The sequence below is a fragment of the Lotus japonicus genome, chromosome 4 (assembly GCF_012489685.1).
Source record: "Lotus japonicus ecotype B-129 chromosome 4, LjGifu_v1.2".
Lineage (NCBI taxonomy): Eukaryota > Viridiplantae > Streptophyta > Magnoliopsida > Fabales > Fabaceae > Lotus > Lotus japonicus.
This window is the reverse complement of record NC_080044.1, coordinates 66425210-66430460: the sequence shown is the minus strand read 5'-3', so window position 1 is coordinate 66430460 and position 5251 is coordinate 66425210. Positions and strand designations below refer to the sequence as shown.

At 33.4% G+C, this 5251-nt stretch overlaps 1 long non-coding RNA gene across 1 annotated transcript; it reads right to left on the bottom strand.

Moving 5' to 3' along the window:
• Positions 1-540: 540 nt before the first annotated feature.
• On the bottom strand, positions 541-3592 carry LOC130714139 (uncharacterized). The gene is made up of 3 exons (XR_009011169.1): positions 3322-3592; positions 1242-1880; positions 541-1135 (listed from the first exon to the last, which is right to left on the bottom strand). It is a non-coding gene; the product is annotated as an uncharacterized LOC130714139 (long non-coding RNA).
• Between the last annotated feature and the right edge of the window lie 1659 nt (positions 3593-5251).

Here is a 5251-nt window from a genome sequence, read left to right as displayed (position 1 = left end):
GAAAAGTATAAGTTTAAAAATGTAATCAATCAGGAATTGGATCATAGCAGTCTTTTTTTTTTTTGAAAAGATCATAAACAGTCTTTGCTAAAATTGAGAAGTTAACTATTTCTTCTATGGAATAATAGAAGATATAGTTTATAACTAATAAAGATTTATCTTAATCATGCTATCAAATTGCAACAGTAATCGAAACAATCAACTTATACAATAAATCCACTGAAGTTATATTTTTCATCTACCATTAAACCGTTTCAAAATCAACCCTGTTTTTTTTTATACATCGGAAGATAAAATTAACCCTGTTGTCAATATATAAGTTCATTATTTTCTATAAGCATATTCGAAAAACCATCGTCTTCCGTTTCATTTTTTTAATATAAGTTTTGATATTTTTTATATAAGAATGCATAGGCCCAAAGTTAGACAATTAATATAAGTTAATTAATTTTTATAAGCTTATTCGAAAAACATGAGCACATTCATTCAAAATCAGGATCCAAAATTAACGTCAAAAGTACAAAACGAAATTGTCTGAGAGGGAGGGTTTTGGAAATTCTCTTAAAAAATTGGACAATTATTTAAAAAATAAATAAATCAAAACTACTGAAACTCAAAGTTGTCCCAATGATTGCATCCTTCTCTTGCTTGATCTTCTTGATTAACTTAGTAGCGGTGGTTCGGCTGCCGCCGCTCCCATCCATCTGAAATTTTGTAATTTCAATCACAAAATTTGAAAGTTCATTGGATATATAACAGCCAAGGAAATCGTGTGCAACAAACTAATTAATTTTAAAATTGAACAATTAAGTAATGTGTCTATAGCAAGAGAAACATCAAGCTAAATGTAAGGAGAAAAACTAATCAACGTTAATGGCAGCAAACCTAATTTATGGTATATAAAGATTTTCCACTTGGTTCAAACTTCAAAATGCATCAATCTAAATAAAAAGAAAAAAAGTTACATTCAGTTTCATACAATGATATGAGTCCATACTTGATCATCCATCAATATAATCTCAACCAATAAGGGGGAAAAGCAACAACTCAAAACACAGATTGGTTGAGAAAGAATGATTTATGTTTGAGGAGTTTCAATAGGACCTATGATGACCGGGGTGAAGGGAAGACTTTCCTATCATCAAGAAAAATAGATGGTCAACAGAAGTATTTCTTGCATATGCTATAATGAAACTAAAGACCAAAAGCCAATAAGATATTCATGGGGAAAATCCACTAACCTGCTACCTATCTCATCATCCATTTTTTTTGACATGTTTTACTCAAACATTGGGCAAGGTTTCCCTGAAAAAGATTAGAAAATGATAGAGAAAACTATATGCTGTAAAACAACAACACAGAATTTTTTTTATGGCGAGATGGACAAAGATGGGTTCAGGGCGTAAACATATAATCAGCAAAGTTTCTTTAGACAAACCTCTAAAATGCTTTAACATAACTCTATACCTGCAACAATGCATACTAAACCAATGAAGTGAGAAACAAAGGAATCCATTACATGAAAACACTAATAAAAATGAAAATAACAATAAAATCCATGAAAAAAAATTCATAAAGAAATTTGACTAAAGAAACTCGATTTGAGACCTTTTGTAGAGAAATTTCTCCATACCTCCATCTCCTTAGCCTTTCCCAGGAGTAATAAAAAAACCATCTGACACCTCCTTTTATATGAAGCACGTTTAGAGTTCAGAGGGGAAGAATTGAGAAGATTGCAAAATATATTTGATTCATCCAGTGGCGGATCCAGGACCCGGGGTCAGGGGGTTCAAATTTTTCAAATGAGCACATTGATGATGAGCTTGATCCACATTGCTCATGACCTTGCTCTCTTTACTAAAAATTTGTCCATGACCTTCCTAAAATTAAAAACATACCAATACCATAATCATAATTCTTAATATGTCTTATGAATTAGGAAAATCAATTTAGGGAAATCAAGCTTTACACAACAACAAGAATTAGGGACATTGCACAAAAACACTAACCAAAAAATCACTTGAAAAATCACTTTCACGTTTTTTTTTATAAGCCATGAATTATATATTGAAACGAAGTACAATGGGTACTTCAACCCAATAAAAAAAAGGAAAAAACATCTAAAAACATCTAAGAACAATATTAACTATAAACTGCCACAAAGTCTGATTAGCAAAGCCTATTGCCATGTCTACTAGCCCATTACTCCTTCCAATACCAGATAAGACCCAATTGCTAAAGCTGTAGCAGCCCTTGAAGTCCATCACAACCGAATCCCATCAGCATCTTGCCAAGAATGAATTAGAAATGATACAACATCAGTGAACCAGGGGAAACCAATACTAGAAACTGTCCTCACATGAGTCAAGAATCCCCATCACAGCACTAGCATTATATATAAACCAACCTGCCCCATATTAAACCATTATCTACATACACCCAGCACCGCCATCCAAAGTGTCCTCAAACCATTATTCTGCTTCTGATTTAACATTAATAGTTCATGTTGCAGTAGATGAAATTTTCGATCCTTTGGTAAAACAGTAGACAATCCTAGCCAATTATGACAGCAATTCCATACCTCAACCACCCCCTGACAAGAGAAAAACAAGTGACCAGTAGTCTCTTCCTCCACATTGCACAACACGCACTTAGCCTCATCCTCACTGAATAATATTTCTTCTCCTCATATTGGCTCTTGATTGAATCCTGTCAATTACAACCTTCCAAACAAAACCAGTAGCATTAGATGGCGCAATACCATACCATATTTTCTTAAATAGCACAGAGTCCTCCCCTTCAATTGGGCCCAACAGCGCTTCGTATGCGGACCGGACAGTAAACTTCCCCTCAGTTTCAGGTGACCATCTCCAAGCATCCTTCCTATTCTGGTTTAATTGTGCCGGCAGTATCAATCACTCTCACGTTTAATTTTAAAAAGAAAAATACAGTGCTCACTGTGTGTAAAGGGAAAAGCCCTCCCCCTCTCTGGAACCCTTCCCCCTCTAACACACCATCATCATCTTATTCCTTTCTCCAATCTCTCTGGAACCCCTCCTCCTCCCTCACTTTCTTACCCAAAACTGCCAAAAGTTGCTCGCCACAAAAACACATATGTAATTTCTAAACACTATCATTCTATTTCTATCAATCTAATTTCTAAACCATTCAAACTAACATTGCACAAAAACACATCTGTGACTGTAAACCCATTTCTCTACAAAACATCAAAATTCAAAACCAACTCAATTAAACTCCACATCCACCATCTGACCATCACATATTCACATCCATACCAAAATAAATAAGAAAGAAAGAAACCTTGACTCCTTGAGTGCAGCTGTGCAGATTCCCAACGCTGGCAACGCAGAGCACTTCTCGTGACATACAGAGATTGAGAGGCGCGCGGCGGTGGTGGCGTGGCGTGGCGTGGCGTGGTGGTGGGCTGGTGGCCGGTGGTGGGCTGCGTGTGTGCTTCAATGCTTGTTGACGGCCAGACCTAATGAGACTGAGAGTGCGAGAAAGACTGGGTGATCTGTGAGTGTGTGAGAGAGAGAGGTGCAAGTGGGGTCATGGGTGCAAATTAAAAATCTCAGGGGGTTCAAAAAAATTTAATACAGGGGGGTAAGTAGAATTTTTTTTCTTTTCAGGGGGTTCAGTTGAACCCCCTCAGTGCTACGTGGGTCCGCCCCTGGATTCATCCCTATTTATACTATGTTGCAGAAGGGTGTTGCAACCAATTTAAATTTCAAATTTTGAATGAAACACAGGTTGTTGAAAACTGTAGAGGGTATAAAGACAAATAATGACATTGAGAAGCTTTTCAAGACTAATCATATAAACACGTGAATAACTTAAAAAAAAAAAGAATATGAATACGTGAATGACTAAATATCAGATTTTTAGATTTAGCAAAATTTTATTGGTCAGAATAGGAGGTTACAATTTTTAATTTTTTTTTCAAAATTAGGAAATTAGAAGGGAGAGAGTTAGTCAAGAGAAAGTTATAGAAATTAAAAAAATTATCAGCAAGGCATTAAAAAAGTTTAAAAGAGCACTAAACAATGCTTAAAATTGATTGGCTAATGTGGTGGTATTTATCATGGGAAGTGTGGGAAATAATGCATGGGGAAAGGGAATCATTAAAACAAATGAAGGAAAAAATTAAATTGAAGGAGAGAGGGAATAAAATAATATTATTTGAGAGAGGAGGGGTCCATCTGAAGAGAAAGAGAATAAAATATTACTCCCTCCGGTCCTATTTATAAGCAACAAAAAAAATTCACATAGTTTAAGAAATGTAGTTAAACTAGATAAAATGCATTAAATTTGTCTTAAATTAAAATGAACTTCCAAAATTACCCTTTGTTATTAGTGTTGGAAAGTGGAAAAGAAAGAGAATAATTAATGAGACACATTTTACAAGTTAGAATTAATAAGGGCATCATTGGAAAAAATTAATTAATATAGCTCAAACTTTCATTTGGTTCTTATAAAAATGACCAAGATTTTTCTTCTCTTTCATGCTTATAAATAGGACCGGAGGGAGTATTATTTTAGAGAAAGGACCCCATCAGAATGAAGAAAGAGAGAATAAAAAGTAATAAAATAATACATTAGGGGACAGGTGTAAGCTTGGGATTGGATGGAAGAGGATTGGATAACTCTCCTTACAGAAAATTTCTTGGAATGTTAGTGTTTTAATATAAGTTAGTGATGTTATTTAATAAATCATATGATATCTTCGGTTACCCATACATGTTTTGATAAACGTAACATTAACACAATTTCTCCAAGATGATACATTTAAATTACACAATATTTCAAAAGAATTCCACAAAGTAAAATCTGACTGAACCTGAAAAAAAAAAGTAGAAAATGATTATTTAAAAATCTTAAACTACAAAGGTAAAATCAATCAATATCAATATCAATATCAATATCAATATCAATATCAATATCAATATCAATATCAATATCAATATCAATATCAATATCAATCAATCAATATCAATATCAATCAATCAATCAATATATATTAGAAAAGAAGAACTCTCATCAGGCTGATTTAGTGACGTGTCATTCTCACGTTAATTCTCATAAAAAAAATTACACGTGTCATTCTCAAGTTAATTCTCATAAAAAAATACATTTTTAAATTTTAGATTTGATTAGGATTTAGGTTGTTTATTTCTTGATTTTATCTTAATTTATTTTTGATTTATTTTTAGAGTATTAATTAATTTTAATG